General features: G+C 46.4%; 2 pseudogenes across 1 annotated transcript; both read right to left on the reverse strand.

Annotated features, from left to right (window-relative positions):
- Window positions 1-485: 485 nt before the first annotated feature.
- On the reverse strand, window positions 486-2,454 carry LOC120837140 (annotated as a pseudogene).
- Window positions 2,455-2,661: 207 nt separating this feature from the next.
- Window positions 2,662-16,915, reverse strand: LOC8033759 (annotated as a pseudogene). Its single transcript, XR_003920334.4, has 3 exons — window positions 16,450-16,915; window positions 5,981-6,121; window positions 2,662-3,299 (listed from the first exon to the last, which is right to left on the reverse strand). The product of XR_003920334.4 is annotated as a glutathione peroxidase 3-like (transcript).
- Between the last annotated feature and the right edge of the window lie 1,737 nt (window positions 16,916-18,652).

The raw sequence follows: 18,652 nt of genomic DNA on the forward strand, positions 1-18,652 counted from the left end.
GATTAAATGAAGGTAACCTAGAGTTATCAACAGTGAAGACAGAAGAGAAAAAAATAACCAAGTTCGTTCGCGATGCTCGCTTCATCTGAAAACGATCGCCCGCTATGAATAAGCTATTTAATCATAAGTCTTTTTTTGTAAAATGAGCCCAAAACTTTCTTGGATTTTCTTTGGGAAAGTTGTGCATCGTGACATTAAAGTAACGATATTTAGATGTGCGCACAAGGGTCCGTAAAGTAACGATATTTAGATGTGCGCACAAGGGTCCGTAGCTCTTGGCGAAGAGGAGGAAGCATACATTTTAAACTTGGTTGGAACCTTTCTACTCGATTTATCTTTCGTTTAAAGTGTAAAATATCGCGCGTCACCCATGGATGGCGCCCCTTCCTTTTTGCCGGTCGCTCTGGAATAAACGTATCAAAACATGTAATTACAACTTGCTTAAATCAAAAAAAAAAAAAAAAAGAAAAAAAGCCAATGCTTATCTACTGAGTTCGGGTCCGTATCATAAAACACAGAAATCTGTCTAGGGCTACTTCCAAGAAGTCAATAATATCGATATCATTCGCCCTGTTGAAATCACGATAAGATTTTGCTTCGATTTCATTGTGCGCATGCTGCGGTGCAGATAGGTCACATACAACTATTGCATGGTCAGATATGCCATCCGCGATTGAAACGTCGAGGATACTTCTGGTAACGACCTCAGATAAAAGGTGAGATCAATCAAGGCTTACCTACCATTTGACACACGTGTAAGACACTAGACCACTTGGCTTAAATTATTACTAAAAGCAATATCAACAAGAAGCCTAGACTGACCTCATATCCCATTGGGCATCACGCAATTTCAATCTACAGGGTGTCACAAAAGAAAATTTACACGGTCTTTTTTACCGGAAAAATAAACTAGGCATCGCCGAACGCTCATTCTCCGCCCAAAGGTAGAGCTAGAGGTCACAACCAGATGCCAAAGTTTCAGCCCGATCTGATGACTTAATCAAAAGTTATAAGTTATTTTCTGAAAATTTCAATGGGAAAATGGCGGCCGACGGAGTTTTCAAACACATGGGGCTCTATGGCACCAGAAACCGAAAACGGGCAAAAATGGGCTCCTTTTTCCCATTGAAATTTTCAGATAATGACTTATAACTTTTGATTAAGTTATCGGATCGGGCTGAAACTTTGGCATCTGGTTGTGACCTCTAGGTCTACCTTTGGGCGGAGAATGATCATTCGGCGTTGCCTAGTTTATTTTTGCGGTAAAAAATACCGTGTAAATTTTCTTTTGTGACACCCTGTATATCTGGTAAATTAAAATCACCGGCCATTACTATAAGTGAAAATTGCTTGGTTTTAGTTTGAAGAAACTCGACAAAACTCTGTAGGACGTCAATTCTGGTCTGAGGACACCTGTATACTGCTCCTACAAGCATTGATTGGCAACCAAAACATATAGAGGCCCAGACCATTTCACAGTCCTGGCCGTGCTCAATAGACGCGCATGGAATGGTGTCCTTGATCAAAAGAGCGACCCCTCCCCCTCTTGAACCACGATCCCGTTGAAATACTTTGAAACCACGAGGGAAAACATTATTATCAGATATTCGACTGTGCAGTCAAGTTTCTGTTATAAGTGCCACATTAGGGTTGAGTGCCAATAGGACACTTAAAAGGTTAAAACAGCGCAAAAGAAGGTTAAAAAGGTTAAAACAGCGCAACATTTTAAGTATGTCACACCAACTCGCCCAGGCTTCAACCTTAGCAATAATAGGACACCTTCAAGCTCTACCGCTTTATTGGCGGCACTTCGAGCATTTAAGCTCAGGAGCCTCAAAGGGCGAAACGCAGGTTTTGCCCTTTGAAACGAAATGCTTGCGGAAACCACCACACGCAAGTTACTGGCTTTTGCCGAACCGACTGACTCGTCGACGTGGCATGACTCGTTGGCAGCTGTCTTCGTCTATTCAGCTAAGGGGACCGCACTCTCGGAGCTGTCGGTACCACTGCAGTATATCCTCTCTGGTCCAAGAACGCTGGCATGCCCACATCGATACCACTTGAACCGTGACGAACGTCGGGTAGGCTCCGACGCCGCTCGTTATTCGGAAGATTTCTCGCCGCTCTCGTGGATAACACACGCTGGGGGAGTTCATCTCTCAGAAGACTCTATTTATTATGTATCTATTTATTTAGTCATTTAGCCTGGAGCGCCCAATGGACATACTCGCCCAAGAGTAGTCAAAGTACATGATCAAGAAAATGTATTCTCTCCTTTTTGTGCAAGTCTTTTTCTGCTTTCGTAAGTTTTTTTTTACTCTGTTTCTTTCTTTTTTTTTTTTTGTATAAAAATATCAGATGCACGGACTGTGTCTGCGCAGCTATTCCCAATTCTGTACCGTGATAAATTCGCGAGGTCATTTACTTCGTGACCTGTCTAAGGAAATGCTCCATAATGTAACACGCAGGCTAAGCCTACATTGGCGTAGGTGCTGTGGTTCATTTTGAAGCTGGTGGGTGCTCTTCGGCGTTGCCTTTTGTTTCTTACCTTGATTTCACTGTCATCGATTGATTAATTACTTTTCCATAACTAAGAAATAGTGACTTTCCGGTTTCCGTATGACTCGTCAGACCACATTAAAAGTTCACAAACAACCCAAGTCACAGAGCTCTCACGAACTTTATTCGATAAACACACCGAGACTGCTTCATTGCCGTTCGCCCGACAGCGCCGATGGAAGAGTAGTCACGTGGTAGCCAGAACCGTCGGAGCATCAAGACCCCGAATGCACAAGGGGGCTTGCCGACAGCCATCTTCAGAACTGTTCCTTCTTGTGATTTGAGAACTATTCGTCATACGGGCTACCCTGACCGCTCCCCAGCAAGTGATGAACGGACGAACTCAACGTCAGCTTTTCAGTGGCGTTTCGATAAAGAAACACGAGTTCTTAAACAGCAAATAATACAACATTGAAGGATGGAATGACTTGGTAACAATGTGAAAACAAAGAAGAACAACAAGAGATGACTGACTGAGGTACTGTTGCATGCGTACACGGGGTGTTTCTGTTCACCTTCGTCCTGCTCGACGCAGAGGCTTTCTAGCTCGATCTTGTGAGGACCTCGATGTCGCGAGCGACCTCGTCGGGCGAGTAGCGGGGCTCGTAGCGTTTCACCGGCACTCCTCGCCTGTCAACCAGAAACTTCTCGAAGTTCCAACGGATGTCGTTGTTGTTCTGGGGTGAGTAGAAGAGTTTATCCTTGGCGCTGAAAACCGGATTCGGCGAGGTGCAGCGACCCTGCAACAAGAGACGAAGAGAGACCCTGCTGTGAGAACGGGAGTGACCGGGTTTTGCATTGTGACAGTCAGTATGCGAAACCACACGAGATTGCTTCCTGGTGTACCGTGTTTTCCTTGTTACAGCGATGTCCTCAGTTAGGTTATAAGTTCAATTATGAAAAGCTTTAGTGGCACTACGTGTGTGCATCTCTATCTCTAATTACCCCCCCCCCCCCTTTTTTTTTTTTTTTCACCAGGTAACAAATTAGCCCGTCAACTCTCGTTGGCACCCGAGACCCCTAAAAGACCCGTTGCTACTACTGCCTGCACTTCTTTTTTTCTCCCTCAAAGTTTGGATTTATTTTTATGGCGTTTTGATGCAGGCTTTTGTTTACCTTAAAATGAAAATTTTGCCCCGTTCTATTCAGTGACGAATTAAGGCTTTCTAGAGACCACCATCATTTTTTGGGGGGCTTAACAGATTTATTTAAGGAAAACAGCCGTGAAAGCTACACTAATACGGTCTGTGGAGGTGAGTCATATGGCCAAGGGGACATAATATTGGCGGCTAATCGTCCCAATAACTCGGCTAACTACAACAAGTTAGCTAACTGTCTAATTGCTAAAAATAAACATATGGTTCCCAGTAAAAACTTGCTGGGCGTCATCGAAAACCACTGAATCAGAATTTTAGAAACACTTGGAGAACGTGAGATTCACGGCGGAGCACTAAATTTACCACTCGTGCGGCAGCAGGTGCAAGGCTACCGGTGCAATAACGAGCACACGCGGTATTCCCGTCTCTTATCACCCGGTGTTTCTCAGCGCCAGTCTTGTCCTGTTGTGCGAGTGGTAACTTTAGCGCACTGCCGCGCCTTCTACGCGCTCAAAATATTTCTAAAATGACAGATTTAGTGGTTTTCGATGCCGCTCAGCAAGTTTCTATATGAAATCATATGTTTATTTCAACAAAGATAAATAATTTTACATACTTATATTATTATTCGACTTACACCTTATACTACGTCCCCCCAGCCGTATACTCGCTTGCACAGACCGAATTCCACGGATTTGTCTGACATAACTGTAAAGCAAAAAAAAAAAAAACAAAAAAAAAACAGCTTGGATATTTTATTTATTTCTTAACCGCCAAGGTCATACGACATCACAGAGGGAAGACGTCAGAGCGTGACGCGCATTTTGCTGTGGTCACGTGACCCAGAGATATCGCCCCGCTTCCAGATCGGCTGGCGGCAATGTTATACTCCATTTCAGCTTCGGTCCGAGCGCGGCCGATGTTATGAGCCGAAGGGCCAATCAAACAGCGAAAGAGGCACAACGTCATGGCGTACTCTCTGCAGTTGATAGGACCAGCCGGTATTCGCTGTCTCACTGTGCGTGCTCCTCCGCCGGCTAGTCCTGTCAAGCGCAGAGAGCACGTCATGACGCGCCGCTTTTTGCGCTGTTTGATTAGCCCTTCGGTTCAAAACACCGGTCGCGCTCAGACCGAAGCTGAAACGAAGTATAGTAGATTAGCCCAGTTACGGGACTGCCCATTGACGCCACAATTGCACGAGCAGTACCCTCCTCTCACCCCTCCTCACGCCTCCCGCCGTTCGACGCGCTACTGTTTTTGGGAGACGGCTGCTATGGTAACTGCAGTGTATTTCAACACGTATGTTTCAGAGCAGTGCGTCTAGATGGCGTTTCACCGTACTCTCTGGCTCTGCTCAGTGGAACGCACAATTTCAAAACGGAAATCTAGATGGCGCTTCAAACGACGGGAGGAAGTGAGGTGGGAGTACCCCCCTTCGCAGGGGAGTGTTCTGCGCTACGAGCTGATGATACCAAACAGAGAGTGTCAAGAGCGCATCATCATGGCGTGTCCTCATGTTTCTGCACATGTTCTATCAACCCTTAACCCACCGCAAACAGAAAAAAAAGCTTAGTGAGTTGCGCTTTTGACGCTGCTTGACTTGTCCCATTAGCTCATCGGCTGCGTCTGAGCCTGAACTGAAAACGAAGTTAGTAAAGTTAGCGCGCGATTAGTCGCCACCTGCTCCCCCAGTGGCCACCGACGTCCCTGTAGGGCTAACCAATATCGCCCCTCTCCCCCCCTCCTTGCGTCGGCATCGCCGCCAGGCCGTCTCGCAGCAACGAACGCTTTTCCAAGTCGGTGATCCACTCACGATGACGTCATACCCAGGCCTAGTCTTCTAAGTGGAATTGGCCTTTATCGCTCTTGTGCTTCTTGTTTCAGTATCAGGAGCCCTTCACAACTTACTTTGCCATCGAACAGCGCGAGATAAGGCATAAACAACAATTACTAACGGCTCTGGCCTATTTTTGGGGCGAGCTACAATTCTCCGATTGAAAGTGCCAACCCTGAGAAATATTTGACGAAAATGTGCTTTTCAGGTTATGAGGTTGTTAATTATCGCGTGACCCTCGTGTACTGACAACGTCGCGGCCGATAGCGTACATGCCGTACGATATTATTTCTCTTGATATTTTAAAAATTTATATTCGGTGATTTTTAAAGCCCGCCATCCTTCTACTCGGAGCTGGGCGCTCTGACGTCATCACGCGCTTTCATCTTCCCTCTCCCTCAATTTTGTTTCCGTACATCCAGTCGCCCGAGCAAGTTTGGTTCTTCTAGAGCTATGGCGTGATACAATTAGGGTTACGACTCGCACCCACCTTGAGGAAAGTGTAGAGCGGGTGCTGGTTTTCCCCGTTCACCTCGATCTTCTGGAACATGGGAAAGTTGGGCACGTAGTTGTTGCCCGGACGCACGTACTTGATCCCGTTCAGAATCTCCTGGCGGGTACCGGGCTCTTGCTGCAAGCGGAAGACAACCACACGCGCGCTTGCGTTAAGGCTGGTGTCAGAAAACTCTAATAAACTCCTAACATGGAATGTCTTCGGAGCGTTGAAGGACGAGAGAAAGAGAGAGAAAGAAATATAGATAACAGATTTTTCACTAGTAGACACCCAAAGCCTCAAGCATGCAACTAAACACTAAACTCATAATTATTGAAAATTAAAAAAAAAAAAAAAAAAAACAGTCAGTGCGCAGGCGAGCTGGTGAGAAGTTTACTATGATGCTTTTTAACCCAAAACTGGAGCAGAAGAAAGCAAAAAAAGTTTTAGAATGGAAGAGAAAGTAACAGGAACAAACAACGACTCTCTTCCACTGTAAAAAAAAAGAAAAAAAAAAGCTTTAGTTTTTGGTTAAAAAGCAACACAAAACAGGAACTAATTTTCTTAAAAAAGGACCTGTTTGGTTGCTGTTACGCATCGAATTCGCGCCGCGTGCTTCGTTGACATATATAACACATAGTGTAATTCGTCAACGAATTTGGCAAATAAATGTTGTCGATAGTGCGTGCTGCTGGCCCACAGCGTCGCGCAAACCAAAAGTCACAATCTTTTTTTTTTCCGTTTGGAACAATTTAGGTGCAAAAAAACGAAGGAAAAAAAAAACGAAAAATAAAGTGAGATGTGGTGCAGAAAGCAATTCAGACAGCAATATTATGCAACGAGGAAATGCATACACGCAAGAGCGCGAGCTTCGGCATGCAAGCGAGAGCAAACAACAGAAGCCATGGGCCGCTTGTTTAGGCCGCTTTTTCGTCTCTTTCCTCAGCCGCAGTTCCCGCAGAATCAGCATTTTCGTATCGTTAGATGGAAGCTCGCTCATTTTCGTCGTTAGACACAGTGATCGGAGATATTCCACCGCCATCCTAGCAACTGCTTGAAACAAAACATTACCTTGAGATTTTACAGTATACTGCATATAAGTATTTGCTATTTTCTTTGCAAGCCAGTGAAGTGCAGTATCGATGATTAGCAATATGTATATGTGCTGCAAAACTTTAAAATAGGCTAAATAAAAAAAAATATATTTTTTTTTATAAGTATTGAATTGCTTTACCTTGAGGATCGGTAATAATGTTTTAGACATCCTCAATAACCGTTACAAATTGTCAGCACAATAATCAAATTGCTTATAACGCCACATGGCGTTATCGGTAGTTACAAGGAAACAAGAGGAAAACAACGCGTTTTGTTATTTGAAATATTTTTAGAATATAATTAGCGTAAAGCTTGACTAAAATTAAACATAGCACTAATCCCTGGATATAACTGGTTTTCATTAGGATGGACGGCGATTTATATTACTATTGTGGCACAGGAGTCAACGTTTTATTTAGCAAATCACAATCGAAATAATAAGATGCGTTGTTATAAGGTATACAGAAAAATACCTAATCACCGGTTTCGTCTCCCCATTTTGAAGAGTCTATTTGCTCCAAAAAGTAGGAATTCAATAAAGAAGCGCTGACCTTCTTGTAATCGTTACTCCGCAGTCTCGAACGCTACCATGTCACTACAAAGTAAGCTTCAACCAGCTGCTTTGTCTGGTTTACTTATTTCTACAGAGTCACCGATAATACGGGAATAACCGGGCGTCTTTTTTTCGGATGCCTGTCCTTTACCATGCGCTCGTCGCCTTCCGCCGTGCTTTGACTGCGCGTGCACGTTCGAGAATCAAGAGATCTCCGGAGCATTGTCGAAGGCGGGAAGTTCGCGCTGGAGGTGGGACAACTGAAACGGCTCCTTTCCGTTCTCGCTTCGACGACGACAATCGGCGGCTCTAGCGAAATCGACGGCTCACAAAGCCTGGCAGTTCGACGACGGAGCCATATAAAGTGCCTGGTCGCAGATTTGGAGCTCGAGGATCTGGTGGCACAGAGCATCAAAGAGCCATTTCTCGGGGAACCTGCACGTCAGCGCAAAACTTTTGCAGTGGCGAGGATTCGAAACACACTTGTTTGCCCGGAAGAAGTGTGTTTTGGGCGTCTCGCCGCAGCGGGGCGCCAGTCACGTGACTCTCCTCTAATCCGTTGTCTGTCGCTCCACCTTTTCCGTTTCGGCAGCCGCTTCTCGTGACGATCTGCCAGGCTTTGTCAGTATATAGGAGGCTACGGCTGTAACTGAAGACTGTGATGGCAGGTTTACTCTCCAGCCTTCTCGAGCGAATAAGATGTCCACACCGCTTGGCGGTCAAGACACGAAGCCGTGAAAGTAGGTTCAAAAACACGCGATGAAAATCGCCAATAGTGTAATCGCATTACCTCTACGCGCTAACACGATTTATTCGACAACCCACACGATGTACGGGAAAGTTTCCGTCTCAATCGGCCTTACCTTGCTTCATAATATCTATTAACTGTTTTCCGAGAAGTAGTTTGCACCACGACGCAATCATAAGGCGAGGGCGAAAGTCCACTGGATGTTATAGAAAACTCTCGGTGCCCCCGAAGCATAGCCGAGGGTAATTCAATCCCGCTGTCACGCGCGTCGTAACACGCCGGCAGATATCTCGATTGAAGCGTTCCAAAACGACCGGCGGGAATTCGTCGTAAGCGATTGCCTCACAGAGTCTCTCGCCAGCGCCGTTTTGACTTGTCGCGCCACCCGTGACGCAAGAACCGCATCTCATGTACGCGCGGTCAAGGTCGACGTTGAATTTCCACTCGCTGAATTAATAGGATAACTGTAAACAGCCTCTAACGCGCAGTTCGTTTGTCGTTACTCCGTGTCACCGCCGAACGCCGAGATTGCATTGCTAATGAGAAAGGCACTTGGCGGAGGACTCCATTAAATTTGAAGGCTTTCCGAGGAAAGCGTCTTGGACGTATACGACGTGCTGGACAGGACGTCATTCTAGCTGCACAACAACCACATTACAAGGTATCTTTTTTTTTTTCTTTTCTTTCGACGTAGGTACGCTCGTCTATACGCGGAAGTTAGATCAACGTACTATCTGTGTATGTACACACGTAAAATGTGTACGCATTTGTAGGCGCATACAGGCTGCCCAGAACGCTTGAAATGGAGTTATACATCGCTCCATCTCGGGGCTTTTGTCAGCCGTCATTCTAAGTGGGCATACTTATTTAGTACTTCTCTCACTCGTCGAAGGGGCGAGGTCACGTCCCTGAGCATCGCGTCGCGTCGACAGCACGTATCATGTTTCGGCTGCTTCGAACTGTTTGGAGTAGGTATTAGTGGGGACTTTTAGCACACCGTTACCGTGTTCCGAGTGAGTGAGAGTATTGGAGAAGGGAAAGCAAAGGAAGTTTTTCGGGGCCTTAGCCTTGTACGTCACCTTTCCACGTGCCGCGTACCGCACCGGAGCCTTTGAAGGATGCGTCACTACTGCGTGATGCACGTTAAAGACCCCAGGCTAGCGGTTGTACCGCACTGGCTAAATTTCTCATCTACAGCTGGGAGACTCGTCGCCCCTGTGAGGCAGACCAAGTTCTAGGCTGTATAAACATACACACAACCCAATTATTATTGATGCTGCCCCGCGGTCACGGGATCACTCGGGCGCGCGCTTAAAAACATGCTTCAAAGGCTCCGGTAGTGCGGTAGGCGAAACACGGTAACGGTTTGCTAAAAGTCCCTAATGTCACCCGCCTAACGACCTGAGGTTTCTTATATAGCAATTTCTTGTAGTATAAATATATGCAAATAATTAAGCCGTGACGTTCATGGCTTGCTTATTTCAAAAGTCGGAACTTTGGGCGGGGGAAGGGGGGCTGATATGACTCAAAGAACACTTTACAAAAATTAATCCCTGATTTACCCCGTTATGCTAACTATACTACGTTTGGTACTTAACATACACCTTTTCATAAAAGCATTTGAGGGCGCGTTCATTGCTGTGTTTCTGCTGTGATTTAGCACGTGTAGACTGTGATCTTTGTAAACAGTGCAAATTTCTATGCACCATTCCAATATTTGGAAGTGCTCAGCCCAGCGTGCGATCTCCACAGCCAAGCACGAGCATGTTCGTCGCTTCGGAAAACAAGCAAATCCGAACACTGCAAACAAAACCGGCCAAATAGCGGCGAGATGTTTCGGTGGCGCCCTCGTTCGGCTACCTTTCGTGACGTGAACCTTGTGAAGAACAAGCTCGATGGTGTTTCTAATGAGCATTCTGGAAGCCTGAAATCGTAGCGGTCTCAAAGCAACACTGCCAACACCGTTCAAAATCGAAGTTCTTACATTCCTCTTATTTCCGTTGATGAGACATCCTTTGCTGACGTCATAGTCAGCGTTCGGCCAATTGTGGTGGGCCGACCACAGCGACGCTTTCGATCGATCACGTCGCCAATAGGAGGTATTCACTGGACGGCATATTTAAGGGCGATGTTTAGAGCGCATGCTCAGAACGAGCTCACAATAATGGGATGCTAAGCCCGGAAATCTTTATGGTGCAGAATGCACGTTGCAAAAGAACTGCGGAAGGTCGCCGCCAGCACGCGCTCAGCAGCCGCGCTCACAGCTATGGCCTCCAGTGAATGGGGCTTGATCTCGTTGATCATTTGCACGCGTTTTCGCCCCAAACGAAACCGTATATGAAGCCACGCGCTCGCGTCAGAAGCTTTGACAGTGCTGTGTATTAAAAATAGAGTATAGTACCACGGCCACTCGATCCAGTGGCCGTGATAGTACATGCTCCTCCGAAGTTCTTGACACTTGGGACGCTACGGCTGCTCGTGAAGAACAGTGCAAACGAGGCGGCGTTGACTCCGAGCATTAGACGTATCCTCACGTCGACTTGAAACATGCTTAATCTACCATTATCATGTCAGGGTTCCACTCGCCACTAAACTTCCCTTCCACGATTTCACTCACACGTATATCAGAGTAACAACCGCAGCGAAGAAGAACACCGATGCTAACTCCCTTTTTCTTTAAGTCATCAACACTCAGTCCCTCAGTTACGATCGAGATCAGATCACCTGAGTAGGCAACGTGTTCGAAAATTGAGGGTTATAATATGGCTGCTCTCGAAAATCAATCAGAATTGCAAAATCTAGCTTGCGTTTTAACTAACGTGCCTTCGTAGACGTCAAGAGCTCGGATTACTTTACAAGGAAATAATAATAGAGCAATTATCTCCTCTACCAGTTGGTTAATCTGTTTACTTATTTCAACGTTCCTTGTGTTCGTTTTTCCTTATTGTTGTACTTTGTGTGAATACCGCTTAGAACGAATCCCTGAAATTGATGACCGATAAAACGCGTGTTTGTTTTTCTCGCCACGCAATAAACGTCACAGAAGAAAAAAAAAAAAAAAAAAAAAGAGGAAAAAGCGAGCAGCGTTTATCCCCCACTCGCAGCCAGAAAAAGCGGTCACGTGACCTGGAGCCGAATATATGCCACCAATGTTGATTAAAGTCACGTGCTGAGGTTGGCAAAGCACAGGACACGCGATGAGTTCCAGACATTCTTAAGGGCCGCCCACACTAGCGAGAAAACGCGCCCGGCGCGCCGATAAATCGGTTAAGCGGGAAGATAAAGGGCGTGTCTCTGCACGCGCTCGTGGCGCTGACTGTGCTTCGGCGACATTTTGTTACTTGCCGCGATCGGCGTGCCACGCGCGTTTTCTCGCTAGTGTGGGCGGCCCTTTAGGGTTCGGCTATTGTCGTCATTTGCCGCGATTGGACACGGGCCACTACCCGAATGCTTGTCGAGCTGTCGATTTTCACGAGTCCAAATCGAGTGCTCACGCAATGCTCGGGTTCGATATACGAGCCGCATTGAGGCGCAGGAAATTGGAAAATTGGGGGAAAGCTGGGGGTGTCAGCACCCCTTCAATATGTTTATCCAAAAAGGAATATTGCTTTCTAGACACACAGTGACAGCGCATAACGTGGCTAAGGAGCACGTGGCGTACATTACGTGTATTTTATCTTTATTTGTGTGTCATAACGTTACAGTATTCGTACTTGATGTTAGCACGAATAAGCTTTAGTTGTAAGTCAGCGCCTTGTTCGTCTACCTTCTTGTTCTTGTCCGTGTCCTTGCGCTAGTTTAGTTTTTAAACGCATTCGAATATCGTCCCTCGGGGGGGGGGGGGGGGGGTATTGGGACTCCCCCCCCCCCCCCCCCCCCTCCAGCTACGTCATCAGGTTTTGCGAAGGAAAGGGTGAAAGAAGACTTTCGATTTATCCTAGAAATTACGCCGCAACAAAGAGGTTTCTTGGTCAATGGCAATTCGTGCGAGTACATTCGGGTTCCAGTAGTGCTAGTACACTCGTGCGAAGTGAAAAACATTCCCATTAAATATCATTGCACCACCCCTTTAAGCCACTTTTTTTTTTAATAAATCAGTTTCGCCTTTAGAAGCTGCAGAATGGATGCCTTTACAGTATTCCAGTATTCAGCGGCTCCTACTCTTTCTCACACGCAACACACACTATATATTTATACTGATATATAGTTCAGGGCATGTTCGTCGGTCGGAATACTCCTCCTGGCCTCAAACAGTAATGAGCTCCTTCTAGAGTTGTCACATTTACAGGGTAGGGTGTCCCCCAAAAACATTTACACGAATTTTGTTTTTTCATTACAAAAATAAACTACGATTTGGCGAACGCTCATTCTCCGCCCAAATGTAGCGCTATAGGTTCGAACCAAGTGCCAAAGTTTCAAGACTAACCGTTATCTTGTTCAAAAGCCATAAGTGATATTCTAAAAATTTCAACGGAAAATGGGGCCTATTTTCGTCCGTTTTCACACTCTAAAAAAAGCCCGTGCGTCCACTTTCCCGCACAACACTCGGAGAGTCAATCAGTGGAACTCACGGAGGCAGCTCAGCGAATGACGATGCCGAAACACATGCTTAGAGAAAAAAAGCGCAGTCTGAGTTGTGACATTAAGCAATGCAAAACGCCACGCTTGCATTGCTTAATGTCACAATTCAGACTGCGCTTTTTTTGTCTAAACATATGTTTCGGCATCGTCATTCGCTGAGCTGCCTCCGCAAGTTGCGGTGATTGGCTCTCCGAGTGTTGTGCGGGAAAGTAAACGCACGGGCATTTTTTAGAGTGCAGTAACTGGCACTATAGAGCTCCATGTATTCGAGAGCTTTGTCTGCCGCCATTTTCCCATTGAAAATCTAAAATACTTGTAACTAGGGCTGGCCGTCGATTAAAAATTGTAACCCGATTAATCGGCACCCTTCATTTGATTAATTAATCGATTAATTGGTTTCGCTGATTTCTATGCATACTATATTAAATGGGACAAATTTGCACTTCTTGCCCTTGCTGACTTTTTATTTTTTATTTTACTATGTGATAAACGACGCAATGTGTATATATTTTCAATTAGAGTTCAACATTGATATGTTCTTGAGAACAGTCCAAAGAGTCTTACAGCTCATTTTCCCACTTGTAGATGCAGAGAAGTTCGTAGAACTTGATACCCTTCGACAGGAACGAGCTCATTTCTTTGTTCACTGCGCCAAACAGACACTCGCTCGTCATTGAAGTAACCGTACGAGATATAATCTTCTCGCTTGCTGTGGGTTGCAAACGTCGCCCCTGCAGCTTCCATTAAATTTGAATTTTGCCTACAGTTTCTTCTTCATATTGGTGTACTCCTCCACGTCTGTAAGAGGAATCGGTGGCCGAGAGGGTCAACGCGTCTCAGCTCGGAGCGGGGAGCGAAAGCTTGCGCTGGGAACCTCCTGGGTTCGTTTCCGCCGACCCCGACGTTTCGATCTGGATGAGCTTCGTACCGGTACGCGTTCGTATAATTGCTATAGCGTGATGCACGTTAAAGACCCCAGGTTAGCGGTAGTACTGCACTGGCTAAATTTATCATCTACAGCTAAGCGACCGGTCACCCGTTGAGGCGTACACACATCAAGGCTGTATAAACATACCAAAGCAAGCCATTCTTTTTCCCACGTCTGTGTGGTGTCTAACAGTGAAGCCAGTATAAATGGCGTAGGATACTCCGCGCCCCCGAGGAACTTATCAGTTTAAATTGTTGCTCATGTGTCCTCGACCCAACCAACTGCAGATTAGGACACTCGTTAAAGGAATGTAGAAAACGCGAATGATTGTTTATTCCGAATTCCAGGGTAAAAGAGAACGAAAACAACAACAACAATCTTATTTTGTGATTTTGACCCTCTCGGTCTAATCATCCGCACTTGCTGCCCGCAGTTTCGACTATTGTGGGCTCTGCAGTTTTCGGAGGGTGCCCGGTGATTTTCTCCAAGGAGGCTCGTTCAAACACGATACTTCAAAAATCGTGAGGCGACCCGACTCCGACATAAGTCGTGCGGCAATCAGCTTTCAACCGTAAGCTTTTTTTTTTTTTTTTGACGGGGAAAAGTTTCTTCCGTCAAAGTTCGCCCGTGTCCTCCAAGGGAGTCTTGAGAATGCTCATCACGTGGGTCTGGACAGCCACTCACAAGCTCTGTTGGCTGTTGGTCAATCGCCCGAGGCCTCCGCTGCTTTTTCGAAAACGGGAAAAGAAAGGGCGGTGTTCGAAATCTTACCAAAATACAGGGTGTCGCAAATGAAAATTTACACGGTCTTTTTTACCGCTAAAATAAACTAGGCATCGCCGAACGCTCATTTTCCGCCCAAAGGTAGAGCTAGAGGTCACAACCAGATGCCGAAGTTTCAGCCCGATCCGATAACTTAATCAAAAGTTATAAGGGATTTTCTGAAAATTTCAATGGGAAAATGGACCCCATTTTCGCTCGTTTTCGGTTTCTGGTGCCATAGAGCCCCATGTGTTTGAAAACTCCGTCGGCCGCCATTTTCCCATTGAAATTTTCAGAAAATCATTTATAACTTTTGATTAAGTTATCGGATCGGGTTGAAACTTTGGCATCTGGTTGTGACCTCCAGCTCTACATTTGGGCGGAGAATGAGCGTTCGGCGATGCCTAGTTTATTTTTGCGGCAAGAAAGACCGTGTAAATTTTCTTTTGGGACACCCTGTAGATCAGAGTTACTCAACAAGTCGTGTCACGTGATAACACAGATAGCGCGACGTTGGACGCGGGAAGTTTTTTTAAAGCAAAGTTACAAAACCCTTACCCTGAAGTAAAATCGGGTGAATTTTGGAGCACGCTCCAGGGTACGACAGCCCGGCAGAACATATGAACACCATCGGCAAGTCGCGTGTGACGCCAAGTCTGACGAGCTCCGAGGTCACCGAAAAGCGGACGACATCGGACTGCCGGGCGGCCGGACGTTTCAACTTCCACGATTTTTGATAGAGTCGTATCTCCTCACGATTTCTAAAGCGTCCTGTTTGGACAGGCCTTTTGGCCTGAGCCGAAGAAAGGTCACGCCAGCCGGGCCCTGAGGCTGTCGATACCCCTCTAACCATGTAGACGTGTCGTCCTCCCTCTTTGTGTTCTCGCTAGTTTGGAGGGAAACTCAGTCGACGGAATGTCCAAAATTGGCCCCGTGAATGGAGTCTTTTCAGAAGTCCGCGTCAACGCCTCTCCGCCATTGCTTGCTCACATACTCTGAGTTTAGATTGGACACGAGGGCCGTGTCAGCTTTACATACATAAAATCCATCACCAGAATCACTTGACTACTCCAAAACTCAAATAAAATCTGCGTTTTTTTTTTCCAATCCAAGTTTGTTAGATGAGGAAAACGTATAATGTGTTTTTCTTGTTTTGTTTTGGTTCGTCACAATTCAAGCGATTAACCGGTTAAAAATATTGATCGCGATTAAAGAATTAAACGATTAATCGATCAACCGCCCAGCCATATACATAACGTATGAATAAGATACCGGTTAGTGCTGAAACTTCGGAATCTGCTTCGGACCTCTAGCGCTACATTTGGGCGGAAAATGATCGTTCGGCGATCTGTGTGTGTGTGTGTGTGTGTGTGTGTGTGTGTGTGTGTGTGTGTGTCAAACTTTATTATCAATATGACGCCCTGTCCGGCGCTATGCGTAGTTTATGTTTGCGCGAAAAAAACAAAACAAAACAAAAATGTAATTATTTTTTTTTGGGGGGGGGGGGGGGGGGTGGGGCGGGGGGTGAAAGGGAGGGGGGGATGGGGGGCAGCTTGTACTTTTACAGGAGGGTAGAACTTTTCAACGCTTTTGTTTCCAAAAATTTTCAGTTCCTGTGCTTGGTGCACGCGATCGTAGCTTCGGCTGATGCTTTGATATTAGTTTCATCAACGTTTTTGTACGTGACGGCTTTCTATAGCATCCCTATACAACCCACTGACAAAATCTTCTCTTCGAGAAACATACGGGCGAAGGACACGACGCGCCATACACGCGCAGGTAAAAGTGTTCCCACCCACCTTTCCGAACTGGTTGCAGGGAAACCCGAGCACGGTGAAGTTCCTTTGCCCGAACCTGGCCTGCAGTGCATTCAGTTGCAGGTAGGTCGGGGTCAGGCCTCAGTAGGTGGCCACGTTCACCACCAGAGCGACGTAGCCCTTGAACCTGCTCAGGGGGATGGTGTCCTTCTCCTGGACATCCTTGAAGGTGAAGTTTTGCAGACGCTCGGCGGACTCGTCTTGGATGCAGTCGATCTGGAGCGGTGCCGCGGCCTGTGCGACCGGTCCCACGCCGGCCCCGACCGCGCAGAGCAGCGCTAGCGAGAGCGCCGACAACATCGTCAACGGTGCGCCGTCCGCGGTTTGTCCCCGGTCGTTCGGCGGGGCGCTCGTTTTATCCGGAACGGCAGGAAGGTCGTGCACGCCGCACCTCGTAGAGCCCTATCGCTAGACGTGCCGTAGGGGGGGCGGTGTGCGCGAACGCCCTGATTGGCGCCGGGCGGAAACCGCGTCGTCCGTCGTTAAAAGCGAGCTGCACGGGAGCGTGGCGAGCGAGCGACCGCGGACGCGGAAACACGTCGTCGGTGCACGCGACTTTCACGAAAGCTGCGTCGATGACGGATCTGATCAGACGTAAACGGAGGAAAATGTAATTGAGGTGATTTTGGGCGAGGGGAGATGGGCTGGGGAAGCCTGAGAGCGAGGTCGGATGGAAATCCGGGGCGCAGGCGGGGGTAAACAGTTTATTAGATTAGAATTTTACGAATTGAACGTCGAGTAGGGTGACACGTATTACACTAGTATAGATACGATTAATTAGCCTGAGGGCTCGACCACGCTTTATTCCAAGTCACTTCATTTCTCGGACAGTTCTTCGCGTACGTTTCACGAAGACACGTCCTTCCTCAAATACAAATAAAGGTCCCATTAGCTGTCATTAGCGAGTTTTGGTATTGCGTGTACGAGCGAACGCAAGACCTGTGCTTTTGCGTTAGCGTTGCAAATTCCACACTGCGCATGCGCGGACCCCAAATTGCGGCCTTGGATAGGAGCATTGTGGTGGACTTGCTGCGGAACGCGTACCTATACTGTTGAAATGACCACCAGCAAGGCGCGGTGACTTCACGTGCAAATCAAAGTGCACGCTTAAATCTCCAAGACGTATCGCGTGCTTGAACGTATTCGCACCAGAAAACGCTGAAAAGTATTACTTTATAACGAAATCAGGGCCCCTTCGCCACGTGCCATAGGCCAATCTCGGGATGGAGAGTCTGGGGATAAATTGGGTTGATTCCAGCTCTTTTCGCTTTCGGAAGCGTGTTACGTAAAGTTATTGAATGCCCCCCCCCCCCCCCCCCCCCCCTCCTTTAGCGCCCATTATTGGAAAGTGCCAGGGAACGCACACACTTTTCGTTCCCTAACAACAGGGTTCGACAAATTATGATAGTTTTCGGTGTTGAAACCCCAGAGGCCGAGCGTAGAAAACGATGGCGTAATTGGGCGTTTTACTCGGCATAATTGGACTCGCTGTAGCACGTCTGCAGTGGGTTCTTGATAAGTGTAGCCTCTATCGTATTACCACGTCATTATCACCAGACGCGCGAACCGAGCTCAGCTCTTCGTGACAGCCGGTCTCTTTTGAAAGCTCCAAAAAGAAGGCGTCCCAGAGGAAGCGGTTCGCGTAACGCGGTCGAGGTTCGGGCTCGTTTAGACATCACTGAGATATACTTGGGCAACCTACTTCGTATAAGTACAGTTTAGTCCCGAATGCAACTATATAACTACAAAATTAGTGAAAGATGAAAGGATCAAAACTACTAGTATCCAAAAATTAATAATAAAATAGTACGTTATTTTAAAATGGTAATTGAGTTACTTCGGAATTACTTTTGCTTAATAGTTGACGTACTTCAATAATCTAAACGAAGCGAGAGCATTTTTTTTCTTAACGGGACAAAATGTATTGGACAGTTTCTTGCCTCACCGTCGGAGATTCATTTATGGTGTTTTGCATTCGTCACATTTCGGAGATTATGAACTTTACTAACTTTAATAATCGTATATAAGGGTGGAAATTTTCATGAGATTTTTTTTTCTTCTTTGCGAAACCACTAAGATTAACGAAATATATGCTTAAAATGTAGGCGAGCTGATGTTCACATAATAATTAACCTGAGAGCAAGAAACAACAAAAATAAAACACGATTAAGAAAACAACATAAAC

Source organism: Ixodes scapularis, unplaced genomic scaffold (genome assembly GCF_016920785.2).
Source record: "Ixodes scapularis isolate PalLabHiFi unplaced genomic scaffold, ASM1692078v2 PGA_scaffold3__209_contigs__length_174095766, whole genome shotgun sequence".
Classification (NCBI taxonomy): Eukaryota; Metazoa; Arthropoda; class Arachnida; order Ixodida; family Ixodidae; genus Ixodes; species Ixodes scapularis.